The 19,033-nt window shown below is 41.5% G+C and overlaps 1 protein-coding gene across 1 annotated transcript in view; it reads left to right on the top strand.

Moving 5' to 3' along the window:
- Positions 1-251: 251 nt before the first annotated feature.
- The window catches only part of LOC116467287 (uncharacterized), a 135,144-nt gene continuing 116,362 nt past the window's right edge, over positions 252-19,033 (top strand). Inside the window, exon 1 of the mRNA XM_058437904.1 lies at positions 252-601. The gene's annotated coding sequence lies outside the window, so the exon portion shown is untranslated. The remainder of the gene's footprint in view (positions 602-19,033) is intronic.

Here is a 19,033-nt window from a genome sequence, read left to right as displayed (position 1 = left end):
GCCCACGCTGTGCGTGACGCCTGAGCCGCGGCCCGAGCCCACGAGCTGGGTGAGGCCGCTGCCGCCGCCGCCGCCGCCACGAAGCCTGGCGGGCGGCGCGGAGCCCCGGGGACCTGGTTTTCCCGGGCGGGCACGTGACGGGGTTGGCAGCGTTCGGGCCCCGGCTGGGAGGGGGAAGAAGCGGGGAGCAGAAGGCCGCGGGCGGGCGGCTGGCGCGCTGTGTACTTAGGTCGTGTGCTGGGGCTTTTCTCTCCCAGGAGCCGGCGGGGGGAGGGGAGGGGGAGGGGCCACCGCTCCGCCTTCTCCTTTTCGCAATGTTGACGCAATCTATAAATAGTGGAACAAAAGGACCAACTTCCTCGGAGCTTTGCTGAAACTGCACAAAAAATTGAGCCGGGGGGTTCCCTGGTCCCCGGCGATGGGGCGGGGAGCGCGGCGCCGGGGGAGGGGGCGGGCGCGGCGGCGCGGGCCCCGCCGAGGGGGGACACCTGGCTGAGGCACAGCTGCCGCCGCGCCTTTCCGCGCGAGCCCAGAGCTCCGATCCCTGCGCGGGCTCGAGAGCTCGCCCTGAACGGGGGTCTTCCTCCTCCGCCGTTGACAGGTCAGTCCGTACCGCCCCTTTCAACACTGTGGGCTTTCTTTTTCCTCCCCCGAGCCTCCACTTTTAGAAGGGAACTGAGAGGAAAAATAGAACGAGGCGCTGCAGCAACAGCCACCAAATCTGCAACCCCAGCAGTCCACACGGCAGGGGTGGCCGAGGGGGCTCAAGGAGGCGGTCCCCGCCTAGCCCCTCGTCGTATGGCCGGTGCCTGCGCCGCAGCCAGAGACGGAGGAGGCAGGACTGCCGTGCGCCACCCGGGCGGTAGGGAGAGCGGTGGCGCGGGCCGCCGGGCTGGGGTCGAGGAGGGGCTCCCGGCTGCTTCTCCCGCCCGTGGGCCGACCCCCGCAGGCTACGCGTCAGGGCCCGGAGGCCGCTGCATGCGCCTCGCTTCCTCCGAGCTCGGACCCGGCGCCTCAGCCTCGTCCTCTAACTGCTGTGGGAGGATGGAGCAGAGAAGCGCTGTCGCCGCACGCCGCCGTGCCCCCTGGCTCTGGTGCCCACGCAGCCAGCAAGCACTGAGCTGGGGGGCAGGGTGGAACCGGGGCACGCTCGCTTCTCGGAGCCTGGGAGCCGAGCGCGAGCGCCCGCCGCGCCGCCGTGGCGGTTCCACAGGGCGCGGGGAGGGGGCGGAGCTGGCGCTGTTGACAGCGGTGCCGGAGCTGGGAGGGCGAAAGTTGGGGAGAGGGGGCGGGGGAGAGGTGGGAGTCTGGGCTGGGGGAGAGAGCGCGCGCGCGGGCTTCGGCGGGGAGGGGGGAGCCGGGTCATGTGATGTACAGACACCCCCCCTACAGGCTGGCTGCAGGGGTGACGTCACCACCCCTGACTGCAGGGGGTGGCACTTCCGCTCCCTCCCCAGCTGCCCCCTAGCCCCTGGCACCGCCGGCTGGAGCCCTTTCGCAGTTTGAGTGGGCAGAGGGAGAGAGGGGTTTTCCTTCTGGCCCCAGCCCCTGACTGCTTCTCCCGCCGCCCGGAGTCCCCGCCCTGGGACCGAAACGGGAGCCGCGGCCGCCCCCTCCCGACGCGTCCCATTGTGTGAGCGGGCGGCGCAGGGCGGAGGCTGGTGCTGGCCCCCCGCAACTCTGCGCTCCCGAGGGGGCAAGGGCGGACCCCGAGCAGTCAAGGCCAGGTCCAGCCGCCCGCCAGCTCCTCCTTCCCCAGAGCGCCGTCCGCGCGCGGGAAGTCCGACGCTGTCGACTCGGTCCGGACACCGCGGCCTCGCCCGCGTCCCCGGGGCGCCGGGTGGTGAGAGACCCGCTGGGCCGTGCGGGCCCGCGGTCCAGCCCAGCTGGTGTGTGGTTGGAGTCTGTCACAGCCCCGAGGGACGCGATCCCAGCAGTCGTTACGCGCTATTTGGGGAAACTCGGGGTTTTGGTGACTCAGCGCGGTGAGCGCTATTTATAGGTAGATGCGTTAGGAGAAGGGAAATAAGCTTCGCTCGAATCCGTCAGTTCGTCCGCCTGAGGACTGCAAAGAGCTCCATTTGGAGGCAACAATTGAAAGACTAATGAAAAAGATTTGGCAGTTAGAGCCTGTGCTATAAGACATAGCAGGCCTCGCCAGGACTAGTTACAACAGTTTGTCTCAAAAAGTTAGAACGTTTTCTGGAGTAGATGGAGGATTTTAGGGACACGTCATGACCTGTAGACTGTCTTTTTGGGTGTTAGTGTATGAACCACGAGCAATAATTCTGGTGAAAACCGAGCAGTCCTCCCAGTAGATCGCAGTCTATCAAGAACTGCGTTGTTAGTTGCAGGATTTGTAAAATACATAACATCATGTATGGATAGGTATAAAAGAAAAGTGAATGATGTTGAAAGTTGCTATGCAACATTCTGTAACAGGAGGGTGTGTGTGGCATTTATCTAGAATAAAAAATCTGGGGATTGTAAATTACATGTTTACAATCCAATTTCTCCCTCCCGAAAAGCACTATGAAAAAAAGGCCTTTGATTCTTCAACAGCGTATAAATGCTACACAAACAGTTTTGGCTTCACTTTATGATTTTGATTCTTTTTTCCCCACCTCCACCCCAGTTTGTAAATCCAGGAGGTAGATGTTAAGAGAGAGCAACTGCCAGGTTAGCTGCAGGGAGGCAAGAGGCCAGGTCGGGCAGGGCTTTGTATACCCTGTATGCTGAAGAATTTGGACTTTAGCCTGAGACTTACAGGTTTTGGGGGAAACACATACCTTTTGAGGAAAATACAAAGCAATGGGCTCTTTCTCTAGGAAAAAAAAAATGCGCTTATATACCTATACTAAAATTTTGCATACAATTTTAGGGGGTTACTTGCTTTGTGAGTAAATTCCTATTCTGCCACAGGACTAAAACATAGGAAAGGGAGAGCCATGAAAGTATTTTTGGAAATGTCATATTGAGATGTACACTGGTTGAAGTCCTGGAGACTTGAAGATGGAATGTAAAACAGCCTGTGACCAAAGTAACAATTAGGACCACAGCTGTGTACCTACCTAGGGATAGTGGGGATAGAGAAAAGAGGAATTCAAGGAAGTAATTAAATTGGTGGAATTCCATTGGTGGAATGGGAAAACTGGTTGGCTGTAAAGGGCAAGAGCAAGGGATGCCCAGATTTCTGGTTTAGGGTGTGGACTAAAAGGAGAAGTAGGCCTCAAGTCCAGGGGAAGGAACTCTGTTTTGTCCCTGTAGAATCTGAAGTATCAGAGAACTATTGGGGGGAGCAAGGAGTGTTGAAGTAATTTGGCTCTCTGGAGTCATTAAAATGTAGGTGACAGCTAAAGCCGTGGGAGGGGCTTAGATGGACCACAAAGGGTGCCTTGTAAGAAGTGGTCTGAGGAGGGAACCCTGGGAACACCCATGTTCAGGGGAAGAAGGGGAGCAGAAGGAATCTTTGAAGAACCGTGAGGAGTGACTACAGACAGAGCAGTGTCCTTAGTATATAACTGATGAATAAAATCCTGCTTCCTTGATAATAGAAACATGTTGCTGCTTTGTTCCCTTTATATGACTGAAAAAGCTGTGTTCTCTTTCAGTGAAAAAGAAACCATAATTGTCTTTCTGGAGATTTGAATTTAGAAGGACAGTGAAGATAGGAGAGGATGAAATCTTGCTTCTCCCTTTTTTGAAACTAGAGATACCTAAGGAAGAAGAAAAGGAGAAATGGAAGAAATCAAACTTTCTCTTTCCCCTGCTCAGTCTCTAAGCCCTCAAGGAAAGGTGTTGGGATAGACTGAGTCCCCATGATGGTGTTTTTTGCACTTCAAAACCACACTTAATCCCCAACAGTTAGTAGCAGAAGGTGCTAAAATCACAGTCTGGCTAAGGAAATAAGGAAGCGTGGAAGGAAGGGGTTTTCCTTTGCCTCTTCCATTTCCTTCCTTCCAACAGGTTAACCCGTTACAGTTAGCCTGACTAGGGATTTATTGGAAGCAGTGACTTAAGTACAGAAACCATCCCAAAATTTAGTGGCTTAAAACAACATTACCTTGCCCAGTAGAGAAAACTTGTTTCTAATCCACTGGACGACAGCTGGGGCAGCTCAAAGGCTGGGGCTGGCATCATCTGAAGGCTTGTCCACTTGCTTGTCTAGTGGTTAATACTGACTGATGGCTGGAACCTTAGTTGGGGCTATCAGCCAGAACACCTACACATGGCCTCTCCATGTGGTCTGGCTGCGTCACAACAGGGTGGCTAGTTCCACAAGTCCTAAGACCGAGAGCCAGATGGAAACTGTATCACAGAGTCTCACTCTGTCACCCAGGCTGGAGTGCAGTGGCGCGATCTCAGCTCACTACAACCTATGCCTCCCAGGTTCAAGTGATTCTCCTGCCTCAGCATCCTGAGCAGCTGGGACTACAAGCGCGTGCCACCACGCCCAGCTGATTTTTGTATTTTTAATAGAGACGGGGTTTCACCGTGTTAGCCAGGATGGTCTCAGTCTCCTGACCTTGTGATCCGCCCGCCTCGGCCTCCCAAAGTGCTGGGATTACAGGCGTGAGCCACCACACCTGGTGAAACTATCATTTTTTATAACCTAGTCTTAGAAGCCATGCAGCATCATATCCTTCACTTCCGTTTGTTAAAAGCAAATTACTAAGGCCATATGTGTTCTGGGGAGGGGAATTAGACTCCACCTTTTAATGAGGAGTGTCAATTTGCAACATGTTTAAAATCACCACACATAACTTCAGATAAATAGATTTATAAACAGTACATTTGTACATTAGAAAAGTTTAAACATAAGAAACCTAATAAATACCCTCTTTTTTATATTAGAATGAAATGTAAAAACCCAAACATTTAAATGTTCCAGCAAAGCTAATCCTGAGCCAACTTGAGTAGGCAGTCTGTCTCATAAACTTCTGCACCTTCTTCTCCCTGTGACCATTCCCTCCAGGTCAGGCCTCCTGTACACACATACCCCTCTCTCCCAACCTAGGTAGGACATTCACAGTAGCTGTACCTCCAGGGTGATGAAAACTTTTTTCTTTGCCCTCCATGAGTTTTCCCAACTTTGGACCTCATAGGATCACTGGCAACCAATGGCATAATGTCCTTCTCAAAAAGCAAAATGCTATGGAGAATATTCCAATAAGTAAATTTATAATAATAATTAAAACAAAATGACATTTCCCAAAAGGGACAATATGCTTTTAGATGTTACAATATTGACTTTATTGGGGCTTGTTTATTCATCAAAATCAGTAATTCTAAAGGAACAGTTGAGGCTTTTAAGTATTTTATAAGAGTATGCATGTTTCCTATGAAGGCGATGTAACACTTGATTATTACAATAAAAAAATGAATACTTCTCCCACCTTTATAATGCAGACTGATTTATTTTTATTTTAAACCAGCATATATAATTATTTGTTTGGTAGAGACACTCAAGAGTTATCCCTCTAAAAAACTGAAAATACTACTTTTCATTGAATAATCAAGGTTAAATAATCTTTTCTTATAACCTAGTATCTTGTAAAATTCTCCCTAAGCTGATATTAACTTACACGTCTTTGGTGTTTTTTGTTTTTTTTTAGAAATACTAAATGTGCTTCCTCTATGACTTAGAAATAGAAATAGTGCTTAGGCCATTTTAATAATTTGTACTTTCCTAAAGGCTAATCCCTCTAATTTTGGTAATTTTGCATATTTATATTTATGTTGAGTCAAAATCACACTGTAAGTTCATACTGTAGATTATGAGTTTTTAAATAAGTACATCCAGATAAGGAGCAAATATATATTTATGAACCCTTTGTTTTTTGGTGTATTACTTAATGATGTTTGAAGTAGCTTTTTAAAAAAATAAAATGAAGAAACTATACCTTTGTTTTTAAACTTTCTCATACAGTAATGATTTAACAAAAAAAAAGGATGCAGCATTCAGGATAAACTGATAGGCTTTGCTATCAGATCCAAACTGTACTTACTTCTCTGTGAGCTCATAGCTACCATGGAGGCAGCCCAAAGGAGCTTAAGTAAACACTAAAATTACATAATGTGGTTCTGAAGGAGCAACAACCCCAACCAAACTGTGCCATATAGTTTCACAGATGCTGTTTTGCTGTATGCGAGAATGCTCTCCTATCTATAGAATGACTTCACAGTAATGATAACATGAAAGAAAACTGGAAGTGGGCCAGTCTGTCTCCAGACATTTTGAATGAAGGCAGGGTTGAGGAAATTATTTCAAAGTAATTATGCAGTGAGTTTTTTAAAACTTTATAAACTAAGCATTTAGTAGCACTTTGGAAAGTGTAGTGAAACTGGCACATCAAGAAATAAATTCAATACAGAAAATATGATACCAGGATCACATAGCTTAGGGTCTTAAAAAAAGAAAATATGATCTTGCTAGCTAATAGTAATAATGCTCTGTCTACAAGTACATTAAGAACTAAATGCAATCTTCTTAAGTAAAAAAACAAAGAATTACAAGTCCTTAAGGTAGTAAAGTTATTCCTATGAATATGTGAGTAAAAATTCAACTTTTCCTAATTAAGTTACAGAGAGACCCCTCCCCTATCAGATTGACAAAGATTGAAAATAAGTGCTGATAACCAGTGCCACTAAGAGTGCGGTGGCTCACGCTTGTAATCCCAGCACTTTGGGAGGCCGAGGCGGGCGGATCACGAGGTCAGGAGATCGAGACCACGGTGAAACCCCGTCTCTACTAAAAAAAAAAAAAAAAAACCACAAAAAATTAGCTGGGCGTGGTGGCGGGTGCCTGTAGTCCCAGCTACTCGGAGAGGCTGAGGCAGGAGAATGGCGTGAACCTGGGAGGCGGAGCTTGCAGTGAGCCGAGATTGCGCCACTGCACTCCAGCCTGGGTGAGAGAGCAAGACTCCATCTCAAAAAAAAAAAAAAAAAGCAATAAAACTTTCAGTCTTGGCTGGACGAGGTGGCTCACGCCTGTAATCCCAGCACTTTGAGAGGCTGTGGCGGGCGGATCACGAGGTCAGGAGTTTGAGACCAGCCTGGCCAACTTGGTGAAACTCCATCTCTACTAAAAAAAAAATACAAAAATTAGCCAGGCAGGGTGGCCTGTGCCTGTAATCCCAGCTACTCGGGAGGCTGAGGCAGGAGAATCACTTGAACCCGGGAGGTGGAGGTTGCAGTAAGCCAAGATCGTGCCACTGCACTGCAGCCTGGGCAACAGAGCAACACTTGGTCTCAAAAAAAAAAAAAAAGAAAAAAAAAACTTTCAGTCTTATCTATTACCTTTCTGGGCTCTTAAAAATGTTCAATTCTTTAACATAGTAGTTCCACTAACAGGAACCAATCTGAAGGAGATAATCAGATATGAAATCAAAGATTTATGCATATTCACTAGAGTATCTATACAGAGGAAACAATCTGAATATTCAACAGTGGGAGAGTGGTTTAATAAACCATGGTGTATCAATCTAACAAAATATGTATCTATTAAAAATCCTTAATGACACAAATATTAATGTTTAATATACACTTAAGATTTTTAGTTTATAAAACTGTCCTCATTTACTTAAAAACACATGTATAATGCATTTGTAAAATGCATAGGAAATGCATGTATAATGTATATGTAAAATGCATAGGAAAAGGATGGAAAAAGTACACCAAAATGTATTCTGTGATTATGGTCATTTTTACCTTTGTATATTTTCTAAAATGAGCACATATTATTTTAACAATCAGGAAAAAAATCATTAAAGCTAAAAGATTTTCTTCTGAATATTTAAATCAAATGACATATATTTACAACTTTACAGCACAAGGATAGTTAATAAAGTAACATAACCTATTAGTTACTTTTCATAAGTAACTTTTCATTTTGCATAGTTATAACAGTATCTGCCAGTGAATAATCTCTGCTTACTAAAATAATGTATAGGCAAATACAGAGTATTATGCAAGGGTATAATTTGAGGTTTCACATTTTGGTGGAAAAGTTGTTCGGGCAAATGTTGGTAGAATCTGTAAATTCATCTATAAAGCTATTGTGCATTAGCTATTTTATAAATTTTACAACAGTATTTTAAAAATTTTTTATTTTTAATTGTAGCAAAAGTTATAAATGGTAAATATAAAATTTACTATCTTCACCATTTTTAAGGGTACAGTTCAGTAGTGTTAAGTATATTCACATTGTTGTGTATAATACTATTTTATGGATAATGGCTATTGATTTTATAAAAATACATGTTCATTTATAAATAATTCAAACAATATAGAAAGTTACAGGAAAGTTTTTAAATCTCCTCAGATCCTAGATTTTACCATCAAAATAAATGAATATCATTTTAGGATATATTTCTATGCATTTATACAAATAAGATCATTTTATTTAAGATGAGAACATCACAGTACTTTTTTTTTTTGAGACGAGTCTCGCTTTGTTGCCCAGGCTGGAGTGCAGTGGCGCAGTCTCGGCTCACTGCAAGCTCCGCCTCCCAGGTTCACACCATTCTCCTGCCTCAGCCTGCCAAGTAGCTGGGACTACAGGCGCCCATCACCAAACCCAGCTAATTTTTTTTTTTTTTTTTTGTATATTTAGTAGAGACGGGGTTTCACTGTGTTAGCCAGGATGGTCTCAATCCCCTGACCTCGTGATCCGCCCACCTCGGCCTCCCAAAGTGCTGGGATTACAGGTATGACCCACTGCACCCAGCCGAGAACATCACAGTACTTTTAAATTGAAAAGTATTAAATTTAAAATTATTCTAATTTGGTGGAAGAGAAATGGAAGGAACTGCTGAACTTTTGAAAATGTTTCATCGTCACAAGAGAGCTTACTTCCTACAATACCCAAGATTTTAAAAATTAAGGCTTTAGAGACTTTTTAATCCATATGTTTCAAATTCAGAAATGCCAGCAGACTCTGCTATGAAAAATATAGATTTATTGGTTATGTTATTATTTTTACAAAGTCAAGTTTTAAGGTTTATTTGTTTTGTAACTTTCATTTCTTTAGTTATTTCATCTTGATCTGTACTTAAAAATCCAGAGCTCACAACATGCCTTGGTTCTCTATATCTTACTTATTAATTTTGATTCATCACTTAGTCATCTGCTCTTTACTAAGAAGTTTTTTTCCCCTACATGGACTCATAGATGCTGTATTTGCCTTTTTCGTTAATTCGTGAACAGTACTTATTTAGATATAATAGTTCTGGGTCATGCTGGCTTTGCCTTAAAACTGTGCAGACATTTTTCCTTTGTTTTCTGGCTTTGAATATTGCTTAGAGGAAGTCTAAGGCCAGCTTGATTTCCTCCCTCTTGTAAGTGATTTAGTTTTCTGCCAAGAGATTTGAAAAGTTTTTTCTTCATTCTTTATGAGCATGTGACTCAATGTTGAATATATGTCCATTTTACATTGAACATTTTATTCTGCAGACTTGTTTATTTTGTGGAAATTCTCCTCTGTTACATCTCTTAAGTGCCTTTTCTGATTCATTTGTTGCATTATATATGCAGGGAGATGGATCAGCTTATATTATGTCAGCTTTGTCTTACTTCCACATTATCTTCTTTGCAATTTCTTTGGTCTACTTTTCTACTACATTCATTACAATTTATTAATTTCTAGAATTTCTTAAATTCATTTATTAACTAGAATTTGAGTACCTACTATATATGCCAGGCACCAGTGATAAATATGATCACATCCCTGCCTTTATGAAGCTAACATTTCAGTTGAGGATGGAAGAGGAAGAAATAAACTTGTAGTGATAAGAAAAAGAAATGGAGGTAAGGAATTGGGGCAGGTTGGGGGTGGGTACGGAGAGGATTGTGCATTTTAGACAGAGTAGTTAGGGCAGGCCTCTCTAAGAGGACATTTGAGAATACGCCTGAGTGAAGTAAGGCAGTGAGCTAGGCAAAGACCTGGGCAGTCCAGATATGAGAAGAGCACATACAAAGGCCCTGAGGTGGGAAAGCAGTGTGTTCAAGAGAGAGTGATTAGAGCCAAATGAGTAACAGGAAGCAGGTGGGAGATGAGACTAGAGAAATGTATACGCCAGATCAACAAAGGAGCTGTACACCCTAGGAAAGAATTTGATTTTTGTTCTAAGTGTGATGAGGAGCAGGCAGATGGTTTATGCTGTAGAAGAACCACTCTGGCTGCTGTTAAGTATTTCAAGAGCAATCACTGAGTATAAGAGATTGGTTAAATGGGTGTTATAGGACTGAAAAAAGCAAAAAGAGAGCACTGAGATAACAGAGTAACTTGGGGAAGCAGCTACTGCCCCTGGTACTGGGTCAACACAGAAAGACCTCAAGTTCCTAGAACCCAGGAGCTAGAAGGAGGGACTTGGCAGAGCTGGAACTCTGACCTCAAAGAAGGAAGTGCTGCCCATCTGCTGCTGGTACCCCTGAGAGGGTCTGTTGGGACTGGTCTAGGAGAGCCAAACATAGCTGCAATTTTGAGCTAACTACCATTGTCAGGGTGAAGGCCCATAGCTGGGGCAACACTGACAGGTACAGAAGGCCTATGAGGGAGGGCAAGTTATTTTCCCCTCTTCTTGACTTCTAGTTTTCCCCTACTACTCTATATTGATTAAACATAGCAGGAATTCAGCTGGCAAAGTAAACATATAGTTTGCAGAGTCCCAGTCCCAGCGTCACAAAGCAGTGTGTATAGAAAGGTTTATTGCTGAAAGATAACAGCTTAATAACTGGGACAAAGAGGAATTAAGGACGATTTCTACATGTTTGCCCATAGCAAGTAGAAATTATGCCATATATTGACATGGGGGAAGACTTAGGGAGAAGTAAAATGTGGAGGAGAAGAAAATCAAGAGATTTATTTTAAATGTGCTAGCTTTGAGGTTCTCTTTAGACATCTGAGCAGAGTTGCTGGACAAGCAGTTGTATGTGAGTCCAGAGCTCAACAGAGGGATCAGGGATAGAATATAACTGTTAGGAGTCCTATGATGGTAGACAGTATTTAACACCACGAGACTGAAGACATGACCTTGGAGGGAAATAAATGTTGATGGTGGGTATGAGGAATATGCCTGGGACTCCCAAACATTTGAGAAGAGGAAAATGATCTGTCAAGAAGGTAGTTGGTAATCTCAACAAGAGCACTTTAAGTGGTGCTGTGGAGACAATAATCCAAACTGGAATGGATTCAAGAGATAATGTAAGGAAGAGAAGATTGCAATTAGAGTCTTTGAAGAACTTTGATATAAAGGGCCTTCTGTTCCCTTTGTAAGCAGATTTGGATATGGACTATAGGGTGATGAGGGAGAAACTGACGATGCAGGATACGGAGGGGATAATCACAGGAACAAAATGTTTGAATATACAAGAGAAGATGGGACCTAGGACACAGTAGAGGGGCTTGCCTTAGATAAGAGCAAGGATAGTTGATCTTTATAACAGGAAGAAAGTATATTTGAGTACAGTTAAAAGCACATTGGTAGATTTGATGTCGGAAGGTAAGTTTCTTGCGACAACTTCTATTCATCAATGAAACGATTTGAACTGTGGAGCATGGAGATGTGGGAGATTTAGGAGAGAAGACATGGGACATAATCATTTTGGAGAAGAAAAGAATGAATTCATTAGGGGAATGTTCTGGGACTGCCAGTCTTCCCTCTTGGTGAGAATTTGACTTCCAGCTGTCTTATTTCATTTCTTGCTGTTCCAAATTTATTTTGAAATAATTGCATTCTTTTGGCCTCTGTTACCTTAGGTTGTGGACGTTTTCTTTTTCTAGCTGATTCTAGTAATGCTTTTAAAGGAGTTCTTATTGTTGTTTTTCCAGTATACAAAGTATACTGTTGTATACTTTTTGTAAAGTATATGTGCAGAGAGATTCTGTGGTCCGCTTTCACTCCCCATTTTATCTAGAAGTCTAGAAATGTGTTGTTTATTTATTTATTTAACTATCTATTTATTTATGAGACAAGGTCTCACTCTATTGCCCAGGCAGGAGTGCAGTGGCACAATCACACTTCCTTGCAGCCTCGACCTCCTGGGCTTAAGTGATCCTCCCACCTCGGCCTCTCAAAGTACTGGGATTATAGGGATGAGCCACTGCATCCAGCCCTAGAATCATGTTTTTAAATGGGGGACTACACTTCATATTTTTTTCAGATCACCCTATGTATAGAAATATAACAAAAAGAATCATATTAATATTATATATTATAATACCACCATTTACTGAGTGCCTGTGAGCCAGGCACTATGCTAGGCACTTTACATACATGATCTCTAAAACTTATAATGACCCTGCAAGGTAAATCTTATTTCCAGTTACTTCCACAAGAAACCTTTTTTACTGATCATAAAATCTTATCTGAACCTCACACAGCTGATCAAAATGAACAAGGTAAGGACAAATTTTTCTTTTTTGTGTGTCAAAACTTAGCATTTAAGGCCGGGTACAGTGGCTCACACCTGTAATCCCAGCATTTTGGAAGGCCAAGGCAGGAGGGTCACTTGAGGCCAGGAGTTCGAGACCAGCCTGGGCAACATAGCGAAACCCCATCTCTACTAAAAATACAAAAAAAATTAGCCAGGCATGGTGGCATGTGCCTGTAATCCCAGCTATTTGAAAGGCTGAGGCAGAAGAGTTACCTTAACCCCAGAGTCAGAGGTTGCAGTGAGCCAAAATCATGGCACTGCACTCCAGTCTGGGTGACAGAACGAGACTCCGTCTCAAAAAAAAAAAAAAAAAAGAAATACAAAATAACAGTTTGCAAAAATGCGCCACACAAACCAGCTTTTTAATGTCATATTATATTATTAAATTCTTGGTGGGAGAGTTGCTGACAGACTCAAGGAACTTGGTAAATTAATTGAGGTATCCCTTCTCTAATTACCTTCATCATCAACTAATATACTGAAAGCCTGCTATGTCAGAATACTTAGTACGTTGTATTAAACCATTATAATTTTATAAGTTGTAGGATATGTATGTGTTTTTTTGGAAATTTCATTATTTGGATTTAAGTAATATCAACTTTTCTCTTGGTCAACAATGTTTGTACACATACATACACATACACACATATATTTATACTCGTGATGATACTGAAAACGTATCATTAGGATATAAACACGTATCTGATTATAGAAGTAGTACATGGTAAGTGAAGAAAGTGAGAAAATAGGTTAAAATGAAGAAAAAAAATTTTAAAGGACGCCAGGAAAAAATAACCAATAGTTTCTTTATTTAGAGGCAACTGTTGAGAGTTGACATACTTCCAGGCAGTTGTTTAAGCTGATGAGGTTTAAACTGCTTGTGTACACTGCCTTTTTATATGACAATGTATCATAAATGTTTCCTCAGATGTATCATAAATTGAAAACTCTTCAAAAGTTTCAGTGTCTGCATAATGTTCCTTTTATGAATTACTATTTCCCTAAGTGGTTATTTATTTTCTTTACTTACAAATAATATTGCCATGAGCTTTTTTATGCATAAATCTGTTTTCCTAAACTGGAATAAATTCCTAGAAATGAGCTAAAAGGTCAGCATTTTTAAGCTTCATTATCTGGTAAAAATTTTGCTGTAAAAAATTAAATTTCTCTTTTAATTCTGTATATATTTTAATATCAAAAATAAACCTAAGGAGAAAAATTTATGTGGACTACCTTTTAAAGTTGAGAGTCATATTCAAATTTAGACTCAAGGTTTTTGTTTTGATTTTATTCTTAATATTTCAACTTTTAAGGAAAAGTCTGCTCTTCAAAACCAAACAGTGTTGCCTCCCAACTCAGCATCAGTTTAATCTCACAGGTATACCATTAATTCATGGAATAAAATGACAAAAGCAAGTGAAAAAATAAAATAGTTATCAACTGTAATCTAGTCAGCTCCATTACTCAGTATTATTTAAATAAGACAAAGAAATGAGTTGGGTTCTCCCCTAAGAATGCTTAAAGTTGTACTGAGTATGATACAGAATTTTCAGGAAACATAGGATCTCTATACATCTTTTATGACTCTGATCATTATCATTCCATTGTGCCTAGTACCACTCCTCCAAATAATAATAATAAAGACAGATTTAAAGTAAGTTCAAACTCTTTGGTCTAATTTTTAGTACTTTCTATAATCTGGTCTCCTCCAACCTCAAATGTAGCATATTGTAGTAGAAAGTAAAGAGTGCTGAATTTGGGAAGTAAGCAAACCTAGATAACACAAGTAGCAATGCTGGGATTGAAACTTTAGGTGAGATATTTAACTTTCCAGGGTGTTAGTTTCCTTTGCAAAACAATGGATTTTGATTAAATGATCTCTAAAATCCCTTCAAACTTTAAAATTCATTGTTCATGCATCTTTCTTGCCTATCCCCAGTATAAGAATTTAAACCTACATCTATCTGATTCCCCAAGTCTGTGCTCATAAACTTTGAATGTGCTGCTGGCCACTTTTCCCCCTTAAGCCTTATTTTAGCTGCAGAACCCTTTTTTTACTTGACCTATGAAACATGACAGAAAATTATTTATCTTGAAATTTTGTAATATGCCACAGTTTCATTGATAGAAATAATTAGAAAAATGTAAAAAAAAAAGAACTAATTTTAAAATCTGAGTTTGGGTCTCTTAACTTAGTCTCCCAGAAAAGCATCACAAAATTCAATACCCAGAAAAATGCGGTAAAACTGCAGGATTAAGAGTTATGATTTTGGAGGGAGTATAATCCAATATATTGCAAATTTGTAGCCAATAGTATGAATAACTTCTATTTCTTAGCTTTGCCCAGAAAATCAATTATTCCTCCAAATAGTTTGGATCTCTAGTATATTCAACTTTTTTTTTTTTTTTTTTTTGAGATGGTATCTCATTCTGTCGCCCAGGCTGGTGTGAAGTGGCAGGATCTCGGCTCAGTGCAACCTCCGCCTCCCAGGCTCAAGTGATCCTCCCACCTCAACCTCCTGAGTAGCTTGGATTATAGGCACATGCCACCATGCCCCACTAATTTTTTAGTTTTTTTTTTTTGTAGAGCCAGGGTTTCACTGTGTGCCCCAGGCTGATCAAGAACTCTTGGACCCAAGCGATCCGCCTGCGTTGGTTTCCCAAAGTGCTGAGATTACAGGTGTGAGCCACCACACCTGGCCAACAATATTTTCATTTATTATTCTTTGAAAAATATTATTATTAACTGCTAACTGGCCACCAATGCTGTAGCTTGGAAAACTAATACATTCATTTAGTATGTACAAAATTGCAGGTTGTATTAAAATTCAAGATGTGAAAATTGAGGAATGCTTCTATGCTTTTTCATACTATACATGTCATTTCAGAAACTCTGAAAGTACATGCCTCTCTCTAGCCCTTTCACTGCCATAAAGATCTCAACATAAAATGAGAGTCAAGGAAAGTATTCTGTTACAGTGTCACTCTTAAAACTATCAAACTCAATATTTTTGGTCTGGTTTTGATATACATAAATAAAATACATATGTATACAGATTTTATATAACCATATTTACATATATCACATTTTTTCTTTGAAAGTAATGTTTTAAAATTGTAAACAGAATGTGTTAACTAGAGAAATGTTGGAAACCACAAAAGTATTGTCATCTGTAATACCACCAGCCAGAGAAAAACCCATGTTAACACTCATGTTTCCTTCCTGTATTTAAAATATATAGTTGCTAATTACTACATATTGTTTTATATCTTATTTTTGTCACTCAGTAGTTTATAATGACCATTTTTTCATGTTACTGAATAGTTTTGAAAACCTGTTTTTAGGCCGGGCACGGTGGCTCATGCCTGTAATCCCAGCACTTTGGGAGGCCGAAGCGGGCAGATCACGAGGTCAGGAGATCGAGACTATCCTGGCTAACACGGTGAAACACCGTCTCTACTAAAAATACAAAAAATTAGCCTGGCGTGGTGGCGGGCGCCTGTAGTCCCAGCTACTCGGGAGGCTGAGGCAGAATGGCGTGAACCCGGAAGGTGGAGCTTGCAGTGAGCCGAGATCGTGCCACTGCACTCCAGCCTGGGCAACAGAGCGAGACTCCACCTCAAAAAAAAACAAAAACAAACAAAAAAAAACCTGTTTTTAACATCTGCATAGCATTCCAACATATAGATATACCAAAATTTATTTATCAGTCTAATTTTTAAACATTGATTGTTCCTCAATTTCTGCAATTATGTAAAGATATTTTTAGAATCCATACTCGTCAACTAATAGTCAAAATACTATTGTTGGCTCTCCTGTCTTGTTCCTTTGTGTGTGCGGGGGCGGGGCGGGCGGCGGGCGGAGGAGTTGTTATTCCTTCTACTCATGTACTCCGGCCTATACATGGCTTTCTCTCAACATGAAAACTCCACTCTGGACAATGTTATACAGCCTGTCCTTTCTCCTTTCTAAAACAGTATCATCCCTAAGTAAGGTCCATATTTCTGCAGCTCTCCTGCAGCAAAAGAATGTGAATTAAAGCCAATTCATGCCTGTATAAAGTCTGGATAGTGTATTTTTTAGCTTTAACCAAAGTTGAAATCCAGGAGATTAAAACCCCACTAGCAGACAGACAAAAAATCATTTCTGTTAGCTATACCGAAAATATGACGTAGCACTACATATGTAGACAGGGAGTGTGTGTTAACTATGACTTAGTTGATTTTGCCATGATCCTGAATGTGCTATTATATGAATTGTTATTACATTGAAACATTATAGTATAAACATACAATTAGGAAAAGTAAAATTTAAGGTTTTTCACTGGTAATTCACTGAAAAACTATAAAATCTGCTGTCTAGTTTTTGACTTTTTATAGTGTTATTTCAACAACTATCACATTCTGTATTAGCTTTGATATTATTTCTCCACTCATGGAGTAAAGTACAGAAATCGGAGAAGTGACACAGTGCTTTAAAATTACTCTAACTAGCCAGGCACTGTGGCACACACATTTAGTCCTTACTACTCAGGAGGCTGAGGCAGGAGGATAACTTGAGCCCAGAAAGTCGAGGCTGCAGTGAGCCGATCACACCTCTGCATTCCAGCCTTGGTGACAGAGCAAGAGTTCACCTTAAAAAAAATGAATAAATAAAATAATAATAATAAAATTACTCTAAAAAACCTGGCGTTTAAAATCTTTTCAATTTAATAGCTTGTTTGGGAGAAGAGTATAACCTTTGTCGTGCCTTGGTGAGTTAAACATTTTTTTTAAATAATTTCAAGTTTCTATGAAGCACTTGCGCCTCTGTAATATCAACTTGAAATCTGAAGAAATACTCATGTTAAGAATTATTTCAAATAGGCCGGTCAAATTTGTAGCCAATAGTATGAATAACTTCTATTCACAATTATGCTTCAAGCAGAAAAAGTTAATAGTGAAACACAGGGACTTTTATTTAAGAATTAACCTCTATCCTTTACCTCCTTTAGGCAGAATGGGTTCACACCTGTAATCCCAGCACTTTGGGAGGCTGGGAGGCTGAGGTGGGCAGATCACCTGAGGTCAGGAGTTTGAGACCAGCCTGATCAACATTGAGAAACCCCATCTCTACTAAAAATAAGAAAATTAGCTGGTGGGGGTTGGGGGGCGCCTGTAAGCCCAGCTACCCCGGAGGCTGAGGCAGGAGAATCACTTGAACCCAGGAGGCAGAGGTTGTGGTGAGCCAAGATCGTGCCAGTGCACTCCAGCCTGGGCAAAAAGAGCAAAACTCTGTCTCAAAAAAAAAAGAGAGAGAAAAAAAAGAATTATTTTGGCCGGGTGCAGTGGCTCATGCCTGTAATCCCAGCACTTTGGGAGGCCAAGGTGGGCAGATCACGAGGTCAAGAGATTTAGACCATCCTGACCAACATGGTAAAACCCTGTCTCTACTAAAAATACAAAAAAAAAAAAAATTAGCTGGGCATGGTGGTACGTGCCTGTAGTCCCCGCTACTAGGGAGGCAGAGGCAGTAGAATCGCTTGAGCTGGGGAGGTGGAGGTTGCGGTGAGCTGAGATTGCACCACTGCACTCCACCCTGGCTACAGAGGGAGACTCCCTCTCAAAAAAAAAATAATAATAATAATTTCTACCAGTAGCTCTGGACATTGTAGTCATAGATGGGAGAATGTTTAGTGAAAAAAGGAAACTTTTGAAGTGATATAATCCAACTCTCATTTTACAGATGAGAAACATGAAGCACAGATATGTTAAATTAAATATCTTTACTGCTCAGAGCAGTGTACTTTTTTTTTTTTTTGGAGAAAGGGAGGGGCTTCTAATACTATTATGGCCTACTGCCTGCCGATAGATAAAAGTTTATAGGAAGAATATGTAGCCATCACTATTGGACAAACCCAAGAAAGAGATCTTATTTTGATCATAGGTATATATTTTCCCCTCAATATTATTGTTGGAGGAGCCATTCCACCTTTATCTATTACCACAGACACAAAAGGGAAGTTCCTTTACACAAATCAATACTCATCCACAATAAAACCCATGAGAGAAGCTGGAGTTAGTTGGCAAAGCCACAGCATTTTACCACTCCTGGGAGGAACATTTACCTATATCCATATGTATGCATACCTGTAGCCTCTCAGTTATGCTTCAGAAAAATCCCATTTGCATACATTATAGTGTGTGACCACTGGAGTTGTGTATCATAGGGACACTGCATATATGTTTTATATATCAAATTAATGAGGGTAGGCTAATTGCCATAATAGATCATCCCCCAAATATATAGTGGCTCAAAGTTGTTCTTGCAAAACAACTTTACTATTTCTTTACTAGTTTCCAAGGTCTTTCTGTACCTAAACATTTAGGACCTAACTTCCAAGGTTTCCTTGGAGGGGTCAGTCTGTTGGGAGTTTTTTTAGAGACAGGAGCTTAAAGTAGTTGATTTCTTTAGTTGACTTAAAGAGCTTAAAGTAGTTGACATCCATTCTCATCCCACGAGCTAGAGCTTAGTCATATGCCCACATCTAACTGCAAGAGAGGCTAGGAAATGAAATTTATCTGTATGGCCATGAAGTGAAAATATGGATTTTGATGT

Source organism: Hylobates moloch, unplaced genomic scaffold (assembly GCF_009828535.3).
Source record: "Hylobates moloch isolate HMO894 unplaced genomic scaffold, HMol_V3 SCAFFOLD_4, whole genome shotgun sequence".
Classification (NCBI taxonomy): Eukaryota; Metazoa; Chordata; class Mammalia; order Primates; family Hylobatidae; genus Hylobates; species Hylobates moloch.
This window is presented reverse-complemented; position numbering and strand designations above follow the sequence as displayed.